Here is a 21,024-nt window from a genome sequence, read left to right as displayed (position 1 = left end):
TCCGCTGCTTTTCTAGCAACGGTGTTCCCACACAGGGGCCTACGTACTCATCATTCAATGTGTTTTTGGCTCTGCGTCTCCCTGTCCAATCGGTTATCGGTGTGATGCTATGACATCATACATGTCCCAAGACCAGCACATTACGTCACAGCCGGTGTTTGCATTGGATGCAGCATTTGAAGAGGGATGAGCGGAGGCAGAATAGTAATGTGGATAACATAACTAAGTAGCATCTTTTTTTCTGTTTGAAGTGGCTTATGGAGCCAAAGAATTCAGTTTGGCAGTGTACCTGTCAGGATCTTAGCCTGCCACGTTCCTGTGCATGGTTGTTCCAGGAGGGTTGCCACGTCGACCAGCCAAGACCCGGATGATCGACTTATCGGTGAGTCTGGACGCTGGGCCAATCGGTTCCCTGGTTGGGTATCCAATCCCAGAACTAGGTGGGGGATTTAAGTCAAACACTTACTGTTTGTCAGGGCCTGTGCTTTTTGTTTTCCAGGCTCCTGCTTGTTGTGTGTGTTGAGAAGAGTGCTGCATTTCTGTTGGACCTTCCAGTGAATAGACCTCAACCTGTTTCAATATTTACCCCTTGTCTACTGATTAGGTTTCTAGTGAATCTGCTGGCTTTTACTCTTTGCCTTGTTATTGGATTAACACCCGTATTGTGTTTTGACTTATGCTAACTCTCCTGGCTTAGACTCTGGCTTGTTTTACTCTTCTGCTACTCCTTGGCTTCTGATAGGTGTGTTGCCTATGAGCTCGCACCTGTTTTCTGCCTGCGTACTCGGTAGACTTAGCCTGGGTCCCTAGTAGCCAAGTCCAACCGGCCTTTTGGCGTTCTCTGGTAAACACCTAGGGGTAGCCTTAAGGTGGTCAGACACTTTAGATAGACGTTGCTTGAACAGCAGATGAACAAACAAACACCTGGTGAGCATTGGTTTCACAGACACAGCCAAACACATCTTAGTCCGTAATAGGCATTACAGTTGTTCAAACTGCCCGTACGCGTTCAATGAAACCGGGGCGATGGACAAAAGCTCTTTCCTGGAACGTTCTTTCAAAGAAAGATCTTTCGCCCACGCACGATCTTATTTTGAACAAAATATCTTTTGTCTGACCATCGGATGAAGATGATTACACGCGGCTGGCTTCTTTTCAAAGGATAACGGTCTATCATGGCTGGGCTAAAATGATCGTTCCTTGTTACATTTCAACGGACAAACGTTTCCAAAGTTGTTCAGTCACCTCACATGGTTTGTGTCTTTTTTCTCTTTGTAGAGGCATCTGGCTTGATAGTGGCAGAGGCTTCTGTCACCCATGCATCTTGAAAGAAATAACAAAAGCAGGTTTTGTATGTTTCTGCCCGGTTTCGAACCGGGGACCTTTCGCGTGTTAGGCGAACGTGATAACCACTACACTACAGAAACAGCCATGCGCTTGGTACGTTGGGTATGTAAGTGGGCATAACGGTCAAACATGTTTTTTTGAACAAACTAGCTATAATGTTCCTGGAGACCAGCATTTACAGCTATAGGTAAGTCTAAGTTTATGCACTATAATTCTACAAAAATCTGACTATTATTATGATCTTTGATCTGAATTATTTGGATGAGATAAAAGATCAGGGTGTAAGCCCAGTACAAAGTCTCCATACCCACTCAGTGTTTATGAAAGCTAAGCTTTGCATTCTTTTGTTTTACCCCAATAGCCCCTAAAAAGTGTAAATTTCATTTAAAATTGGAAGTAAGCAGAGATGCCGTCACTTGTTGTGGGGGTTAGATATTATGCATCATAAGCTCTTTCAACGCTTATGAAAAAGTACATGTTTCTGCCCGGTTTCGAACCGGGGACCTTTCGCGTGTGAGGCGAACGTGATAGCCACTACACTACAGAAACTTGCTTCATGTCAAAGTTGGCTGCACTACCTCAGAAGGATAGCAGTTAGAAGGGTTTTCGGGCAAAAAAGACTGATGGTCTAAACTGCTGAGTGTGATGTCCAAGCATAAGAAAATGTAGTATTCGCCTTATGTATCCCCTGTCGCTGCCCGGTCCCCCTCCGCTGCTTTTCTAGCAACGGTGTTCCCACACAGGGGCCTACGTACTCATCATTCAATGTGTTTTTGGCTCTGCGTCTCCCTGTCCAATCGGTTATCGGTGTGATGCTATGACATCATACATGTCCCAAGACCAGCACATTACGTCACAGCCGGTGTTTGCATTGGATGCAGCATTTGAAGAGGGATGAGCGGAGGCAGAATAGTAATGTGGATAACATAACTAAGTAGCATCTTTTTTTCTGTTTGAAGTGGCTTATGGAGCCAAAGAATTCAGTTTGGCAGTGTACCTGTCAGGATCTTACCCTGCCACGTTCCTGTGCATGGTTGTTCCAGGAGGGTTGCCACGTCGACCAGCCAAGACCCGGATGATCGACTTATCGGTGAGTCTGGACGCTGGGCCAATCGGTTCCCTGGTTGGGTATCCAATCCCAGAACTAGGTGGGGGATTTAAGTCAAAGACTTACTGTTTGTCAGGGCCTGTGCTTTTTGTTTTCCAGGCTCCTGCTTGTTGTGTGTGTTGAGAAGAGTGCTGCATTTCTGTTGGACCTTCCAGTGAATAGACCTCAACCTGTTTCAATATTTACCCCTTGTCTACTGATTAGGTTTCTAGTGAATCTGCTGGCTTTTACTCTTTGCCTTGTTATTGGATTAACACCCGTATTGTGTTTTGACTTATGCTAACTCTCCTGGCTTAGACTCTGGCTTGTTTTACTCTTCTGCTACTCCTTGGCTTCTGATAGGTGTGTTGCCTATGAGCTCGCACCTGTTTTCTGCCTGCGTACTCGGTAGACTTAGCCTGGGTCCCTAGTAGCCAAGTCCAACCGGCCTTTTGGCGTTCTCTGGTAAACACCTAGGGGTAGCCTTAAGGTGGTCAGACACTTTAGATAGACGTTACTTGAACAGCAGATGAACAAACAAACACCTGGTGAGCATTGGTTTCACAGACACAGCCAAACACATCTTAGTCCGTAATAGGCATTACAGTTGTTCAAACTGCCCGTACGCGTTCAATGAAACCGGGGCGATGGACAAAAGCTCTTTCCTGGAACGTTCTTTCAAAGAAAGATCTTTCGCCCACGCACGATCTTATTTTGAACAAAATATCTTTTGTCTGACCATCGGATGAAGATGATTACACGCGGCTGCCTTCTTTTCAAAGGATAACGGTCTATCATGGCTGGGCTAAAACGATCGTTCCTTGTTACATTTCAACGGACAAACGTTTCCAAAGTTGTTCAGTCACCTCACATGGTTTGTGTCTTTTTTCTCTTTGTAGAGGCATCTGGCTTGATAGTGGCAGAGGCTTCTGTCACCCATGCATCTTGAAAGAAATAACAAAAGCAGGTTTTGTATGTTTCTGCCCGGTTTCGAACCGGGGACCTTTCGCGTGTTAGGCGAACGTGATAACCACTACACTACAGAAACAGCCATGCGCTTGGTACGTTGGGTATGTAAGTGGGCATAACGGTCAAACATGTTTTTTTGAACAAACTAGCTATAATGTTCCTGGAGACCAGCATTTACAGCTATAGGTAAGTCTAAGTTTATGCACTATAATTCTACAAAAATCTGACTATTATTATGATCTTTGATCTGAATTATTTGGATGAGATAAAAGATCAGGGTGTAAGCCCAGTACAAAGTCTCCATACCCACTCAGTGTTTATGAAAGCTAAGCTTTGCATTCTTTTGTTTTACCCCAATAGCCCCTAAAAAGTGTAAATTTCATTTAAAATTGGAAGTAAGCAGAGATGCCGTCACTTGTTGTGGGGGTTAGATATTATGCATCATAAGCTCTTTCAACGCTTATGAAAATGTACATGTTTCTGCCCGGTTTCGAACCGGGGACCTTTCGCGTGTGAGGCGAACGTGATAGCCACTACACTACAGAAACTTGCTTCATGTCAAAGTTGGCTGCACTACCTCAGAAGGATAGCAGTTAGAAGGGTTTTCGGGCAGAAAAGACTGATGGTCTAAACTGCTGAGTGTGATGTCCAAGCATAGGAAAATGTAGTATTCGCCTTATGTATCCCCTGTCGCTGCCCGGTCCCCCTCCGCTGCTTTTCTAGCAACGGTGTTCCCACACAGGGGCCTACGTACTCATCATTCAATGTGTTTTTGGCTCTGCGTCTCCCTGTCCAATCGGTTATCGGTGTGATGCTATGACATCATACATGTCCCAAGACCAGCACATTACGTCACAGCCGGTGTTTGCATTGGATGCAGCATTTGAAGAGGGATGAGCGGAGGCAGAATAGTAATGTGGATAACATAACTAAGTAGCATCTTTTTTTCTGTTTGAAGTGGCTTATGGAGCCAAAGAATTCAGTTTGGCAGTGTACCTGTCAGGATCTTACCCTGCCACGTTCCTGTGCATGGTTGTTCCAGGAGGGTTGCCACGTCGACCAGCCAAGACCCGGATGATCGACTTATCGGTGAGTCTGGACGCTGGGCCAATCGGTTCCCTGGTTGGGTATCCAATCCCAGAACTAGGTGGGGGATTTAAGTCAAACACTTACTGTTTGTCAGGGCCTGTGCTTTTTGTTTTCCAGGCTCCTGCTTGTTGTGTGTGTTGAGAAGAGTGCTGCATTTCTGTTGGACCTTCCAGTGAATAGACCTCAACCTGTTTCAATATTTACCCCTTGTCTACTGATTAGGTTTCTAGTGAATCTGCTGGCTTTTACTCTTTGCCTTGTTATTGGATTAACACCCGTATTGTGTTTTGACTTATGCTAACTCTCCTGGCTTAGACTCTGGCTTGTTTTACTCTTCTGCTACTCCTTGGCTTCTGATAGGTGTGTTGCCTATGAGCTCGCACCTGTTTTCTGCCTGCGTACTCGGTAGACTTAGCCTGGGTCCCTAGTAGCCAAGTCCAACCGGCCTTTTGGCGTTCTCTGGTAAACACCTAGGGGTAGCCTTAAGGTGGTCAGACACTTTAGATAGACGTTACTTGAACAGCAGATGAACAAACAAACACCTGGTGAGCATTGGTTTCACAGACACAGCCAAACACATCTTAGTCCGTAATAGGCATTACAGTTGTTCAAACTGCCCGTACGCGTTCAATGAAACCGGGGCGATGGACAAAAGCTCTTTCCTGGAACGTTCTTTCAAAGAAAGATCTTTCGCCCACGCACGATCTTATTTTGAACAAAATATCTTTTGTCTGACCATCGGATGAAGATGATTACACGCGGCTGGCTTCTTTTCAAAGGATAACGGTCTATCATGGCTGGGCTAAAACGATCGTTCCTTGTTACATTTCAACGGACAAACGTTTCCAAAGTTGTTCAGTCACCTCACATGGTTTGTGTCTTTTTTCTCTTTGTAGAGGCATCTGGCTTGATAGTGGCAGAGGCTTCTGTCACCCATGCATCTTGAAAGAAATAACAAAAGCAGGTTTTGTATGTTTCTGCCCGGTTTCGAACCGGGGACCTTTCGCGTGTTAGGCGAACGTGATAACCACTACACTACAGAAACAGCCATGCGCTTGGTACGTTGGGTATGTAAGTGGGCATAACGGTCAAACATGTTTTTTTGAACAAACTAGCTATAATGTTCCTGGAGACCAGCATTTACAGCTATAGGTAAGTCTAAGTTTATGCACTATAATTCTACAAAAATCTGACTATTATTATGATCTTTGATCTGAATTATTTGGATGAGATAAAAGATCAGGGTGTAAGCCCCGTACAAAGTCTCCATACCCACTCAGTGTTTATGAAAGCTAAGCTTTGCATTCTTTTGTTTTACCCCAATAGCCCCTAAAAAGTGTAAATTTTTTATTTAAAATTGGAAGTAAGCAGAGATGCCGTCACTTGTTGTGGGGGTTAGATATTATGCATCATAAGCTCTTTCAACGCTTATGAAAATGTACATGTTTCTGCCCGGTTTCGAACCGGGGACCTTTCGCGTGTGAGGCGAACGTGATAGCCACTACACTACAGAAACTTGCTTCATGTCAAAGTTGGCTGCACTACCTCAGAAGGATAGCAGTTAGAAGGGTTTTCGGGCAGAAAAGACTGATGGTCTAAACTGCTGAGTGTGATGTCCAAGCATAAGAAAATGTAGTATTCGCCTTATGTATCCCCTGTCGCTGCCCGGTCCCCCTCCGCTGCTTTTCTAGCAACGGTGTTCCCACACAGGGGCCTACGTACTCATCATTCAATGTGTTTTTGGCTCTGCGTCTCCCTGTCCAATCGGTTATCGGTGTGATGCTATGACATCATACATGTCCCAAGACCAGCACATTACGTCACAGCCGGTGTTTGCATTGGATGCAGCATTTGAAGAGGGATGAGCGGAGGCAGAATAGTAATGTGGATAACATAACTAAGTAGCATCTTTTTTTCTGTTTGAAGTGGCTTATGGAGCCAAAGAATTCAGTTTGGCAGTGTACCTGTCAGGATCTTACCCTGCCACGTTCCTGTGCATGGTTGTTCCAGGAGGGTTGCCACGTCGACCAGCCAAGACCCGGATGATCGACTTATCGGTGAGTCTGGACGCTGGGCCAATCGGTTCCCTGGTTGGGTATCCAATCCCAGAACTAGGTGGGGGATTTAAGTCAAACACTTACTGTTTGTCAGGGCCTGTGCTTTTTGTTTTCCAGGCTCCTGCTTGTTGTGTGTGTTGAGAAGAGTGCTGCATTTCTGTTGGACCTTCCAGTGAATAGACCTCAACCTGTTTCAATATTTACCCCTTGTCTACTGATTAGGTTTCTAGTGAATCTGCTGGCTTTTACTCTTTGCCTTGTTATTGGATTAACACCCGTATTGTGTTTTGACTTATGCTAACTCTCCTGGCTTAGACTCTGGCTTGTTTTACTCTTCTGCTACTCCTTGGCTTCTGATAGGTGTGTTGCCTATGAGCTCGCACCTGTTTTCTGCCTGCGTACTCGGTAGACTTAGCCTGGGTCCCTAGTAGCCAAGTCCAACCGGCCTTTTGGCGTTCTCTGGTAAACACCTAGGGGTAGCCTTAAGGTGGTCAGACACTTTAGATAGACGTTACTTGAACAGCAGATGAACAAACAAACACCTGGTGAGCATTGGTTTCACAGACACAGCCAAACACATCTTAGTCCGTAATAGGCATTACAGTTGTTCAAACTGCCCGTACGCGTTCAATGAAACCGGGGCGATGGACAAAAGCTCTTTCCTGGAACGTTCTTTCAAAGAAAGATCTTTCGCCCACGCACGATCTTATTTTGAACAAAATATCTTTTGTCTGACCATCGGATGAAGATGATTACACGCGGCTGGCTTCTTTTCAAAGGATAACGGTCTATCATGGCTGGGCTAAAACGATCGTTCCTTGTTACATTTCAACGGACAAACGTTTCCAAAGTTGTTCAGTCACCTCACATGGTTTGTGTCTTTTTTCTCTTTGTAGAGGCATCTGGCTTGATAGTGGCAGAGGCTTCTGTCACCCATGCATCTTGAAAGAAATAACAAAAGCTGGTTTTGTATGTTTCTGCCCGGTTTCGAACCGGGGACCTTTCGCGTGTTAGGCGAACGTGATAACCACTACACTACAGAAACAGCCATGCGCTTGGTATGTTGGGTATGTAAGTGGGCATAACGGTCAAACATGTTTTTTTGAACAAACTAGCTATAATGTTCCTGGAGACCAGCATTTACAGCTATAGGTAAGTCTAAGTTTATGCACTATAATTCTACAAAAATCTGACTATTATTATGATCTTTGATCTGAATTATTTGGATGAGATAAAAGATCAGGGTGTAAGCCCCGTACAAAGTCTCCATACCCACTCAGTGTTTATGAAAGCTAAGCTTTGCATTCTTTTGTTTTACCCCAATAGCCCCTAAAAAGTGTAAATTTCATTTAAAATTGGAAGTAAGCAGAGATGCCGTCACTTGTTGTGGGGGTTAGATATTATGCATCATAAGCTCTTTCAACGCTTATGAAAATGTACATGTTTCTGCCCGGTTTCGAACCGGGGACCTTTCGCGTGTGAGGCGAACGTGATAGCCACTACACTACAGAAACTTGCTTCATGTCAAAGTTGGCTGCACTACCTCAGAAGGATAGCAGTTAGAAGGGTTTTCGGGCAGAAAAGACTGATGGTCTAAACTGCTGAGTGTGATGTCCAAGCATAAGAAAATGTAGTATTCGCCTTATGTATCCCCTGTCGTTGCCCGGTCCCCCTCCGCTGCTTTTTTAGCAACGGTGTTCCCACACAGGGGCCTACGTACTCATCATTCAATGTGTTTTTGGCTCTGCGTCTCCCTGTCCAATCGGTTATCGGTGTGATGCTATGACATCATACATGTCCCAAGACCAGCACATTACGTCACAGCCGGTGTTTGCATTGGATGCAGCATTTGAAGAGGGATGAGCGGAGGCAGAATAGTAATGTGGATAACATAACTAAGTAGCATCTTTTTTTCTGTTTGAAGTGGCTTATGGAGCCAAAGAATTCAGTTTGGCAGTGTACCTGTCAGGATCTTACCCTGCCACGTTCCTGTGCATGGTTGTTCCAGGAGGGTTGCCACGTCGACCAGCCAAGACCCGGATGATCGACTTATCGGTGAGTCTGGACGCTGGGCCAATCGGTTCCCTGGTTGGGTATCCAATCCCAGAACTAGGTGGGGGATTTAAGTCAAACACTTACTGTTTGTCAGGGCCTGTGCTTTTTGTTTTCCAGGCTCCTGCTTGTTGTGTGTGTTGAGAAGAGTGCTGCATTTCTGTTGGACCTTCCAGTGAATAGACCTCAACCTGTTTCAATATTTACCCCTTGTCTACTGATTAGGTTTCTAGTGAATCTGCTGGCTTTTACTCTTTGCCTTGTTATTGGATTAACACCCGTATTGTGTTTTGACTTATGCTAACTCTCCTGGCTTAGACTCTGGCTTGTTTTACTCTTCTGCTACTCCTTGGCTTCTGATAGGTGTGTTGCCTATGAGCTCGCACCTGTTTTCTGCCTGCGTACTCGGTAGACTTAGCCTGGGTCCCTAGTAGCCAAGTCCAACCGGCCTTTTGGCGTTCTCTGGTAAACACCTAGGGGTAGCCTTAAGGTGGTCAGACACTTTAGATAGACGTTACTTGAACAGCAGATGAACAAACAAACACCTGGTGAGCATTGGTTTCACAGACACAGCCAAACACATCTTAGTCCGTAATAGGCATTACAGTTGTTCAAACTGCCCGTACGCGTTCAATGAAACCGGGGCGATGGACAAAAGCTCTTTCCTGGAACGTTCTTTCAAAGAAAGATCTTTCGCCCACGCACGATCTTATTTTGAACAAAATATCTTTTGTCTGACCATCGGATGAAGATAATTACACGCGGCTGCCTTCTTTTCAATGGATAACGGTCTATCATGGCTGGGCTAAAACGATCGTTCCTTGTTACATTTCAACGGACAAACGTTTCCAAAGTTGTTCAGTCACCTCACATGGTTTGTGTCTTTTTTCTCTTTGTAGAGGCATCTGGCTTGATAGTGGCAGAGGCTTCTGTCACCCATGCATCTTGAAAGAAATAACAAAAGCAGGTTTTGTATGTTTCTGCCCGGTTTCGAACCGGGGACCTTTCGCGTGTTAGGCGAACGTGATAACCACTACACTACAGAAACAGCCATGCGCTTGGTACGTTGGGTATGTAAGTGGGCATAACGGTCAAACATGTTTTTTTGAACAAACTAGCTATAATGTTCCTGGAGACCAGCATTTACAGCTATAGGTAAGTCTAAGTTTATGCACTATAATTCTACAAAAATCTGACTATTATTATGATCTTTGATCTGAATTATTTGGATGAGATAAAAGATCAGGGTGTAAGCCCCGTACAAAGTCTCCATACCCACTCAGTGTTTATGAAAGCTAAGCTTTGCATTCTTTTGTTTTACCCCAATAGCCCCTAAAAAGTGTAAATTTCATTTAAAATTGGAAGTAAGCAGAGATGCCGTCACTTGTTGTGGGGGTTAGATATTATGCATCATAAGCTCTTTCAACGCTTATGAAAATGTACATGTTTCTGCCCGGTTTCGAACCGGGGACCTTTCGCGTGTGAGGCGAACGTGATAGCCACTACACTACAGAAACTTGCTTCATGTCAAAGTTGGCTGCACTACCTCAGAAGGATAGCAGTTAGAAGGGTTTTCGGGCAGAAAAGACTGATGGTCTAAACTGCTGAGTGTGATGTCCAAGCATAAGAAAATGTAGTATTCGCCTTATGTATCCCCTGTCGTTGCCCGGTCCCCCTCCGCTGCTTTTTTAGCAACGGTGTTCCCACACAGGGGCCTACGTACTCATCATTCAATGTGTTTTTGGCTCTGCGTCTCCCTGTCCAATCGGTTATCGGTGTGATGCTATGACATCATACATGTCCCAAGACCAGCACATTACGTCACAGCCGGTGTTTGCATTGGATGCAGCATTTGAAGAGGGATGAGCGGAGGCAGAATAGTAATGTGGATAACATAACTAAGTAGCATCTTTTTTTCTGTTTGAAGTGGCTTATGGAGCCAAAGAATTCAGTTTGGCAGTGTACCTGTCAGGATCTTACCCTGCCACGTTCCTGTGCATGGTTGTTCCAGGAGGGTTGCCACGTCGACCAGCCAAGACCCGGATGATCGACTTATCGGTGAGTCTGGACGCTGGGCCAATCGGTTCCCTGGTTGGGTATCCAATCCCAGAACTAGGTGGGGGATTTAAGTCAAACACTTACTGTTTGTCAGGGCCTGTGCTTTTTGTTTTCCAGGCTCCTGCTTGTTGTGTGTGTTGAGAAGAGTGCTGCATTTCTGTTGGACCTTCCAGTGAATAGACCTCAACCTGTTTCAATATTTACCCCTTGTCTACTGATTAGGTTTCTAGTGAATCTGCTGGCTTTTACTCTTTGCCTTGTTATTGGATTAACACCCGTATTGTGTTTTGACTTATGCTAACTCTCCTGGCTTAGACTCTGGCTTGTTTTACTCTTCTGCTACTCCTTGGCTTCTGATAGGTGTGTTGCCTATGAGCTCGCACCTGTTTTCTGCCTGCGTACTCGGTAGACTTAGCCTGGGTCCCTAGTAGCCAAGTCCAACCGGCCTTTTGGCGTTCTCTGGTAAACACCTAGGGGTAGCCTTAAGGTGGTCAGACACTTTAGATAGACGTTACTTGAACAGCAGATGAACAAACAAACACCTGGTGAGCATTGGTTTCACAGACACAGCCAAACACATCTTAGTCCGTAATAGGCATTACAGTTGTTCAAACTGCCCGTACGCGTTCAATGAAACCGGGGCGATGGACAAAAGCTCTTTCCTGGAACGTTCTTTCAAAGAAAGATCTTTCGCCCACGCACGATCTTATTTTGAACAAAATATCTTTTGTCTGACCATCGGATGAAGATGATTACACGCGGCTGGCTTCTTTTCAAAGGATAACGGTCTATCATGGCTGGGCTAAAATGATCGTTCCTTGTTACATTTCAACGGACAAACGTTTCCAAAGTTGTTCAGTCACCTCACATGGTTTGTGTCTTTTTTCTCTTTGTAGAGGCATCTGGCTTGATAGTGGCAGAGGCTTCTGTCACCCATGCATCTTGAAAGAAATAACAAAAGCTGGTTTTGTATGTTTCTGCCCGGTTTCTAACCGGGGACCTTTCGCGTGTTAGGCAAATGTGATAACCACTACACTACAGAAACAGCCATGCGCTTGGTACGTTGGGTATGTAAGTGGGCATAACGGTCAAACATGTTTTTTTGAACAAACTAGCTATAATGTTCCTGGAGACCAGCATTTACAGCTATAGGTAAGTCTAAGTTTATGCACTATAATTCTACAAAAATCTGACTATTATTATGATCTTTGATCTGAATTATTTGGATGAGATAAAAGATCAGGGTGTAAGCCCCGTACAAAGTCTCCATACCCACTCAGTGTTTATGAAAGCTAAGCTTTGCATTCTTTTGTTTTACCCCAATAGCCCCTAAAAAGTGTAAATTTCATTTAAAATTGGAAGTAAGCAGAGATGCCGTCACTTGTTGTGGGGGTTAGATATTATGCATCATAAGCTCTTTCAACGCTTATGAAAATGTACATGTTTCTGCCCGGTTTCGAACCGGGGACCTTTCGCGTGTGAGGCGAACGTGATAGCCACTACACTACAGAAACTTGCTTCATGTCAAAGTTGGCTGCACTACCTCAGAAGGATAGCAGTTAGAAGGGTTTTCGGGCAGAAAAGACTGATGGTCTAAACTGCTGAGTGTGATGTCCAAGCATAAGAAAATGTAGTATTCGCCTTATGTATCCCCTGTCGTTGCCCGGTCCCCCTCCGCTGCTTTTCTAGCAACGGTGTTCCCACACAGGGGCCTACGTACTCATCATTCAATGTGTTTTTGGCTCTGCGTCTCCCTGTCCAATCGGTTATCGGTGTGATGCTATGACATCATACATGTCCCAAGACCAGCACATTACGTCACAGCCGGTGTTTGCATTGGATGCAGCATTTGAAGAGGGATGAGCGGAGGCAGAATAGTAATGTGGATAACATAACTAAGTAGCATCTTTTTTTCTGTTTGAAGTGGCTTATGGAGCCAAAGAATTCAGTTTGGCAGTGTACCTGTCAGGATCTTACCCTGCCACGTTCCTGTGCATGGTTGTTCCAGGAGGGTTGCCACGTCGACCAGCCAAGACCCGGATGATCGACTTATCGGTGAGTCTGGACGCTGGGCCAATCGGTTCCCTGGTTGGGTATCCAATCCCAGAACTAGGTGGGGGATTTAACCCCTTAAGGACTTAGGACGTATCGGTACGGCATGGATCCCGAGTCCTTAAGGACCTATGACGTACCGGTACGTCATAACTTGAAATCTGTATTCCGGCGCCCGAGGGGTTAATCGGAACGTGATTTCGGCTGAAATCATTCAGCCGGCATCCCGTAACAATGCAGGGGGGGGGTCATTTGACCCCCACGCATCGGCGATCGCAGAAAACCGCAGGTCAATTCAGACAGGGCCCTGACCGCGGGGATCAGAAGCTTTAGTGTCCCTAAAATATATATTTTACACCCACCCCTGCACCCCTGCATGATTTTTTGCCGGCGGGTGGTGCAGGGGGGGAGTTGTGGGCGGTGGGGGCGGTGCGGGAGGCGGGCGGTGCGGCAGGCGGGATCGCGATCCCCCGCCCGCCTCCCCTTGTATAATCGTTGGTCTCTATTGGGTATACCAGGGTGCCAGCACATTGCTGGCACCCTGGTATAAACGGCTGACATCGATGATGCGATGTCAGCCGTTTAACCCTTTCCATACAGCGGTCCGTACGGACCGCTGTATGGAAAAAGTTAACAGTAAGAGGGAGCTCCCTCCCTCTCCCATCGGGGGGCTGCTGTGCCTTTGCAGCCCCCCGATGGAGAGGGAGAGAGCCCCCAGACAGCCCCCCGACAGATCCCCTCCTTACCCTTCCCCGTCTGCGCAGTTCTGAGCAGACGGGGAAGGTTCCCATGGCAACAGGACGCCTCTCAGGCATCCTGCTGTCCATGGTGCTGAACAGATCTGTGCTGAAAGGCAGAAATCTGTTCAGACAAAGTGTAAGTAAAATACAGTACAGAACAATATATATTGTTCTGTACTGTATTATACAGACATCAGACCCACTGGATCTTCAAGAACCAAGTGGGTCTGGGTCAAAAAAAAAGTGAAAAAAAGTGAAAAAAAAGTAAAAATCCAAAAACACATTTATCACTGATTAAAAATGAAAAAAATAAAATTCCCTACACATGTTTGGTATCGCCGCGTCCGTAACGACCTGATCTATAAAACGGTCATGTTACTTTCCCCGCACGGTGAACGCCATAAAAATAAAAAAATAAAAACTATTAGGAAATTGAAATTTTGCCCACCTTACTTCCCAAAAAAGGTAATAAAAGTGATCAAAAAAGTCGCATGTACGCCAAAATAGTACCAATCAAACCGTCATCTCATCCCTCAAAAATCATACCCTACCCAAGATAATCGCCGCAAAAAACTGAAAAAACTATGGCTCTTAGACTATGGAAACACTAAAACATGATTCTTTTGGTTTCAAAAATGAAATCATTGTGTAAAACTCAAATAAATAAATAAAAAGTATACATATTAGGTATTTTTAGCGTCCGTATCGACCGACTCTATAAAAATATCACATGACCTAACCCCTCAGGTGACCACCGTAAAAAAATAAAAATAAAAACGGTGTAAAAAAAGCAATTTTTTGTCATCTTACTTCACAAAAAGTGTAATAGCAAGTGATAAAAAAGTCATATGCACCACAAAATAGTGCCACTCAAACCGTCATCTCATCCCGCAAAAAATGAGACCCTACTTAAGATAATCGCCAAAAAACTGAAAAAACTATGGCTCTTAGACTATGGAGACACTAAAACATTTTTTTGGTTTTAAAAATGAAGTTATTGTATAAAACTTACATAAATAAAAAAAATTGTATACATATTAGGTATCGCCGCGTCCGTGACAACCTGCTCTATAAAATTACCACATGATCTAACCTGTCAGATGAATGTTGTAAATAACAAAAAAAAAAACGTGCCAAAAAATCTATTTCTTGTTACCTTGCCGCACAAAAAAGTGTAATATAGAGCAACCAAAAATCATATGTACCCTAAACTAGTACCAACAAAACTGCCACCCTATCCCGTAGTTTCTAAAATGGGGTCACTTTTTTGGAGTTTCTACTCTAGGGGTGCATCAGGGAGGCTTCAAATGGGACATGGTGTCAAAAAAAACAGTCCAGCAAAATCTGCCTTCCAAAAACCGTATGGCATTCCTTTCCGTCTGCGCTCTGCCGTGTGCCCGTACAGCGGTTTACGACCACATATGGGGTGTTTCTGTAAACTACAGAATCAGGGCCATAAATAATGAGTTTTGTTTGGCTGTTAACCCTTGCTTTGTAACTGGAAAAAAAATATTAAAATGGAAAATCTGCCAAAAAAGTGAAATTTTGAAATTGTATCTCTATTTTCCATTAAATCTTGTGCAACACCTAAAGGGTTAACAAAGTTTGTAAAATCAGTTTTGAATACCTTGAGGGGTGTAGTTTCTTAGATGGGGTCACTTTTATGGAGTTTCTACTCTAGGGGTGCATCAGGGGGGCTTCAAATGGGACATGGTGTCAAAAAACCAGTCCAGCCAAATCTGGCTTCCAAAAACCATACGGCGCACCTTTCCCTCTACGCCCTACTGTGTGCCCGTACAGTAGTTTACGGCCACATATGGGGTGTTTCTGTAAACTACAGAATCAGGGCCATAAATAATGAGTTTTGTTTGGCTGTTAACCCTTGCTTTGTAACTGGAAAAAAAATATTAAAATGGAAAATCTGCCAAAAAAGTGAAATTTTGAAATTGTATCTCTATTTTCCATTAAATCTTGTGCAACACCTAAAGGGTTAACAAAGTTTGTAAAATCAGTTTTGAATACCTTGAGGGGTGTAGTTTCTTAGATGGGGTCACTTTTATGGAGTTTCTACTCTAGGGGTGCATCAGGGGGGCTTCAAATGGGACATGGTGTCAAAAAAACAGTCCAGCAAAATCTGGCTTCCAAAAACCATACGGCGCACCTTTCACTCTGCGCCCCGCTGTGTGCCCGAACAGTAGTTTACGGTCACATATGGGGTGTTTCTGTAAACGGCAGAGTCAGGGCAATAAAGATACAGTCTTGTTTGGCTGTTAACCCTTGCTTTGTTAGTGGAAAAAATGGGTTAAAATGGAAAATTAGGCAAAAAAATGAAATTCGCAAATTTCATCCACATTTGCCAATAACTCTTGTGCAACACCTAAAGTGTTAACGAAGTTTGTAAAATCAGTTTTGAATACCTTGAGGGGTGTAGTTTATAGAATGGGGTCATTTTTGGGCGGTTTCTATTATGTAAGCCTCGCAAAGTGACTTCAGACCTGTAGTGGTCCCTAAAAATTGGGTTTTTGTAAATTTCTGAAAAATTTCAAGATTTGCTTCTAAACTTCTAAGCCTTATAACATCCCCAAAAAATAAAATATCAATCCCAAAATGCTACAAACATGAAGTAGACATATGGGGAATGTAAAGTATTCACAATTTTTGGGGGTAATACTATGTATTACTGAAGTAGAGAAACTGAAAGTTTGAAATTTGCTAATTTTTCTAAATTTTTGGTAAATATGGTATTTTTTGTGCAAAAAAAATAACTTTTTTGACCCAATTTTAGCAGTGTCATGAAGTACAATATGTGACGAAAAAACAATCTCAGAACGGCCTGGATAAGTCAATGCGTTTTAAAGTTATGAGCACTTAAAGTGACACTGGTCAGATTTGCAAAAAATGGCCAAGTCCTTAAGGTGAAATAGGGCTGAGTCCTTAAGGGGTTAAGTCAAACACTTACTGTTTGTCAGGGCCTGTGCTTTTTGTTTTCCAGGCTCCTGCTTGTTGTGTGTGTTGAGAAGAGTGCTGCATTTCTGTTGGACCTTCCAGTGAATAGACCTCAACCTGTTTCAATATTTACCCCTTGTCTACTGATTAGGTTTCTAGTGAATCTGCTGGCTTTTACTCTTTGCCTTGTTATTGGATTAACACCCGTATTGTGTTTTGACTTATGCTAACTCTCCTGGCTTAGACTCTGGCTTGTTTTACTCTTCTGCTACTCCTTGGCTTCTGATAGGTGTGTTGCCTATGAGCTCGCACCTGTTTTCTGCCTGCGTACTCGGTAGACTTAGCCTGGGTCCCTAGTAGCCAAGTCCAACCGGCCTTTTGGCGTTCTCTGGTAAACACCTAGGGGTAGCCTTAAGGTGGTCAGACACTTTAGATAGACGTTACTTGAACAGCAGATGAACAAACAAACACCTGGTGAGCATTGGTTTCACAGACACAGCCAAACACATCTTAGTCCGTAATAGGCATTACAGTTGTTCAAACTGCCCGTACGCGTTCAATGAAACCGGGGCGATGGACAAAAGCTCTTTCCTGGAACGTTCTTTCAAAGAAAGATCTTTCGCCCACGCACGATCTTATTTTGAACAAAATATCTTTTGTCTGACCATCGGATGAAGATGATTACACGCGGCTGGCTTCTTTTCAAAGGATAACGGTCTATCATGGCTGGGCTAAAACGATCGTTCCTTGTTACATTTCAACGGACAAACGTTTCCAAAGTTGTTCAGTCACCTCACATGGTTTGTGTCTTTTTTCTCTTTGTAGAGGCATCTGGCTTGATAGTGGCAGAGGCTTCTGTCACCCATGCATCTTGAAAGAAATAACAAAAGCAGGTTTTGTATGTTTCTGCCCGGTTTCGAACCGGGGACCTTTCGCGTGTTAGGCGAACGTGATAACCACTACACTACAGAAACAGCCATGCGCTTGGTACGTTGGGTATGTAAGTGGGCATAACGGTCAAACATGTTTTTTTGAACAAACTAGCTATAATGTTCCTGGAGACCAGCATTTACAGCTATAGGTAAGTCTAAGTTTATGCACTATAATTCTACAAAAATCTGACTATTATTATGATCTTTGATCTGAATTATTTGGATGAGATAAAAGATCAGGGTGTAAGCCCCGTACAAAGTCTCCATACCCACTCAGTGTTTATGAAAGCTAAGCTTTGCATTCTTTTGTTTTACCCCAATAGCCCCTAAAAAGTGTAAATTTCATTTAAAATTGGAAGTAAGCAGAGATGCCGTCACTTGTTGTGGGGGTTAGATATTATGCATCATAAGCTCTTTCAACGCTTATGAAAATGTACATGTTTCTGCCCGGTTTCGAACCGGGGACCTTTCGCGTGTGAGGCGAACGTGATAGCCACTACACTACAGAAACTTGCTTCATGTCAAAGTTGGCTGCACTACCTCAGAAGGATAGCAGTTAGAAGGGTTTTCGGGCAAAAAAGACTGATGGTCTAAACTGCTGAGTGTGATGTCCAAGCATAAGAAAATGTAGTATTCGCCTTATGTATCCCCTGTCGCTGCCCGGTTCCCCTCCGCTGCTTTTCTAGCAACGGTGTTCCCACACAGGGGCCTACGTACTCATCATTCAATGTGTTTTTGGCTCTGCGTCTCCCTGTCCAATCGGTTATCGGTGTGATGCTATGACATCATACATGTCCCAAGACCAGCACATTACGTCACAGCCGGTGTTTGCATTGGATGCAGCATTTGAAGAGGGATGAGCGGAGGCAGAATAGTAATGTGGATAACATAACTAAGTAGCATCTTTTTTTCTGTTTGAAGTGGCTTATGGAGCCAAAGAATTCAGTTTGGCAGTGTACCTGTCAGGATCTTACCCTGCCACGTTCCTGTGCATGGTTGTTCCAGGAGGGTTGCCACGTCGACCAGCCAAGACCCGGATGATCGACTTATCGGTGAGTCTGGACGCTGGGCCAATCGGTTCCCTGGTTGGGTATCCAATCCCAGAACTAGGTGGGGGATTTAAGTCAAACACTTACTGTTTGTCAGGGCCTGTGCTTTTTGTTTTCCAGGCTCCTGCTTGTTGTGTGTGTTGAGAAGAGTGCTGCATTTCTGTTGGACCTTCCAGTGAATAGACCTCAACCTGTTTCAATATTTACCCCTTGTCTACTGATTAGGTTTCTAGTGAATCTGCTGGCTTTTACTCTTTGCCTTGTTATTGGATTAACACCCGTATTGTGTTTTGACTTATGCTAACTCTCCTGGCTTAGACTCTGGCTTGTTTTACTCTTCTGCTACTCCTTGGCTTCTGATAGGTGTGTTGCCTATGAGCTCGCACCTGTTTTCTGCCTGCGTACTCGGTAGACTTAGCCTGGGTCCCTAGTAGCCAAGTCCAACCGGCCTTTTGGCGTTCTCTGGTAAACACCTAGGGGTAGCCTTAAGGTGGTCAGACACTTTAGATAGACGTTACTTGAACAGCAGATGAACAAACAAACACCTGGTGAGCATTGGTTTCACAGACACAGCCAAACACATCTTAGTCCGTAATAGGCATTACAGTTGTTCAAACTGCCCGTACGCGTTCAATGAAACCGGGGCGATGGACAAAAGCTCTTTCCTGGAACGTTCTTTCAAAGAAAGATCTTTCGCCCACGCACGATCTTATTTTGAACAAAATATCTTTTGTCTGACCATCGGATGAAGATGATTACACGCGGCTGGCTTCTTTTCAAAGGATAACGGTCTATCATGGCTGGGCTAAAATGATCGTTCCTTGTTACATTTCAACGGACAAACGTTTCCAAAGTTGTTCAGTCACCTCACATGGTTTGTGTCTTTTTTCTCTTTGTAGAGGCATCTGGCTTGATAGTGGCAGAGGCTTCTGTCACCCATGCATCTTGAAAGAAATAACAAAAGCAGGTTTTGTATGTTTCTGCCCGGTTTCGAACCGGGGACCTTTCGCGTGTTAGGCAAACGTGATAACCACTACACTACAGAAACAGCCATGCGCTTGGTACGTTGGGTATGTAAGTGGGCATAACGGTCAAACATGTTTTTTTGAACAAACTAGCTATAATGTTCCTGGAGACCAGCATTTACAGCTATAGGTAAGTCTAAGTTTATGCACTATAATTCTACAAAAATCTGACTATTATTATGATCTTTGATCTGAATTATTTGGATGAGATAAAAGATCAGGGTGTAAGCCCCGTACAAAGTCTCCATACCCACTCAGTGTTTATGAAAGCTAAGCTTTGCATTCTTTTGTTTTACCCCAATAGCCCCTAAAAAGTGTAAATTTCATTTAAAATTGGAAGTAAGCAGAGATGCCGTCACTTGTTGTGGGGGTTAGATATTATGCATCATAAGCTCTTTCAACGCTTATGAAAATGTACATGTTTCTGCCCGGTTTCGAACCGGGGACCTTTCGCGTGTGAGGCGAACGTGATAGCCACTACACTACAGAAACTTGCTTCATGTCAAAGTTGGCTGCACTACCTCAGAAGGATAGCAGTTAGAAGGGTTTTCGGGCAGAAAAGACTGATGGTCTAAACTGCTGAGTGTGATGTCCAAGCATAAGAAAATGTAGTATTCGCCTTATGTATCCCCTGTCGCTGCCCGGTCCCCCTCCGCTGCTTTTCTAGCAACGGTGTTCCCACACAGGGGCCTACGTACTCATCATTCAATGTGTTTTTGGCTCTGCGTCTCCCTGTCCAATCGGTTATCGGTGTGATGCTATGACATCATACATGTCCCAAGACCAGCACATTACGTCACAGCCGGTGTTTGCATTGGATGCAGCATTTGAAGAGGGATGAGCGGAGGCAGAATAGTAATGTGGATAACATAACTAAGTAGCATCTTTTTTTCTGTTTGAAGTGGCTTATGGAGCCAAAGAATTCAGTTTGGCAGTGTACCTGTCAGGATCTTACCCTGCCACGTTCCTGTGCATGGTTGTTCCAGGAGGGTTGCCACGTCGACCAGCCAAGACCCGGATGATCGACTTATCGGTGAGTCTGGACGCTGGGCCAATCGGTTCCCTGGTTGGGTATCCAATCCCAGAACTAGGTGGGGGATTTAAGTCAAACACTTACTGTTTGTCAGGGCCTGTGCTTTTTGTTTTCCAGGCTCCTGCTTGTTGTGTGTGTTGAGAAGAGTGCTGCATTTCTGTTGGACCTTCCAGTGAATAGACCTCAACCTGTTTCAATATTTACCCCTTGTCTACTGATTAGGTTTCTAGTGAATCTGCTGGCTTTTACTCTTTGCCTTGTTATTGGATTAACACCCGTATTGTGTTTTGACTTATGCTAACTCTCCTGGCTTAGACTCTGGCTTGTTTTACTCTTCTGCTACTCCTTGGCTTCTGATAGGTGTGTTGCCTATGAGCTCGCACCTGTTTTCTGCCTGCGTACTCGGTAGACTTAGCCTGGGTCCCTAGTAGCCAAGTCCAACCGGCCTTTTGGCGTTCTCTGGTAAACACCTAGGGGTAGCCTTAAGGTGGTCAGACACTTTAGATAGACGTTACTTGAACAGCAGATGAACAAACAAACACCTGGTGAGCATTGGTTTCACAGACACAGCCAAACACATCTTAGTCC

At 44.3% G+C, this 21,024-nt stretch overlaps 16 non-coding genes across 16 annotated transcripts; all 16 read right to left on the bottom strand.

The window, feature by feature from the left end:
• Positions 1-1,354: 1,354 nt before the first annotated feature.
• TRNAV-AAC lies at positions 1,355-1,427 on the bottom strand. Its single transcript has one exon. It is a non-coding gene; the product is annotated as a tRNA-Val (tRNA).
• A 396-nt stretch (positions 1,428-1,823) lies between these two features.
• Positions 1,824-1,896, bottom strand: TRNAV-CAC. The gene has a single exon. It is a non-coding gene; the product is annotated as a tRNA-Val (tRNA).
• A 1,513-nt stretch (positions 1,897-3,409) lies between these two features.
• On the bottom strand, positions 3,410-3,482 carry TRNAV-AAC. The gene has a single exon. It is a non-coding gene; the product is annotated as a tRNA-Val (tRNA).
• Positions 3,483-3,878: 396 nt separating this feature from the next.
• On the bottom strand, positions 3,879-3,951 carry TRNAV-CAC. Its single transcript has one exon. It is a non-coding gene; the product is annotated as a tRNA-Val (tRNA).
• A 1,513-nt stretch (positions 3,952-5,464) lies between these two features.
• On the bottom strand, positions 5,465-5,537 carry TRNAV-AAC. The gene has a single exon. It is a non-coding gene; the product is annotated as a tRNA-Val (tRNA).
• A 398-nt stretch (positions 5,538-5,935) lies between these two features.
• On the bottom strand, positions 5,936-6,008 carry TRNAV-CAC. The gene has a single exon. It is a non-coding gene; the product is annotated as a tRNA-Val (tRNA).
• A 1,513-nt stretch (positions 6,009-7,521) lies between these two features.
• TRNAV-AAC lies at positions 7,522-7,594 on the bottom strand. Its single transcript has one exon. It is a non-coding gene; the product is annotated as a tRNA-Val (tRNA).
• A 396-nt stretch (positions 7,595-7,990) lies between these two features.
• On the bottom strand, positions 7,991-8,063 carry TRNAV-CAC. Its single transcript has one exon. It is a non-coding gene; the product is annotated as a tRNA-Val (tRNA).
• Positions 8,064-9,576: 1,513 nt separating this feature from the next.
• TRNAV-AAC lies at positions 9,577-9,649 on the bottom strand. The gene has a single exon. It is a non-coding gene; the product is annotated as a tRNA-Val (tRNA).
• A 396-nt stretch (positions 9,650-10,045) lies between these two features.
• On the bottom strand, positions 10,046-10,118 carry TRNAV-CAC. Its single transcript has one exon. It is a non-coding gene; the product is annotated as a tRNA-Val (tRNA).
• A 1,513-nt stretch (positions 10,119-11,631) lies between these two features.
• TRNAV-AAC lies at positions 11,632-11,704 on the bottom strand. Its single transcript has one exon. It is a non-coding gene; the product is annotated as a tRNA-Val (tRNA).
• A 396-nt stretch (positions 11,705-12,100) lies between these two features.
• TRNAV-CAC lies at positions 12,101-12,173 on the bottom strand. Its single transcript has one exon. It is a non-coding gene; the product is annotated as a tRNA-Val (tRNA).
• A 5,125-nt stretch (positions 12,174-17,298) lies between these two features.
• TRNAV-AAC lies at positions 17,299-17,371 on the bottom strand. Its single transcript has one exon. It is a non-coding gene; the product is annotated as a tRNA-Val (tRNA).
• Positions 17,372-17,767: 396 nt separating this feature from the next.
• TRNAV-CAC lies at positions 17,768-17,840 on the bottom strand. The gene has a single exon. It is a non-coding gene; the product is annotated as a tRNA-Val (tRNA).
• A 1,513-nt stretch (positions 17,841-19,353) lies between these two features.
• On the bottom strand, positions 19,354-19,426 carry TRNAV-AAC. The gene has a single exon. It is a non-coding gene; the product is annotated as a tRNA-Val (tRNA).
• A 396-nt stretch (positions 19,427-19,822) lies between these two features.
• On the bottom strand, positions 19,823-19,895 carry TRNAV-CAC. The gene has a single exon. It is a non-coding gene; the product is annotated as a tRNA-Val (tRNA).
• Between the last annotated feature and the right edge of the window lie 1,129 nt (positions 19,896-21,024).

This window comes from Bufo bufo, chromosome 6 (genome assembly GCF_905171765.1).
Source record: "Bufo bufo chromosome 6, aBufBuf1.1, whole genome shotgun sequence".
Taxonomy (NCBI): domain Eukaryota; kingdom Metazoa; phylum Chordata; class Amphibia; order Anura; family Bufonidae; genus Bufo; species Bufo bufo.
This window is presented reverse-complemented; position numbering and strand designations above follow the sequence as displayed.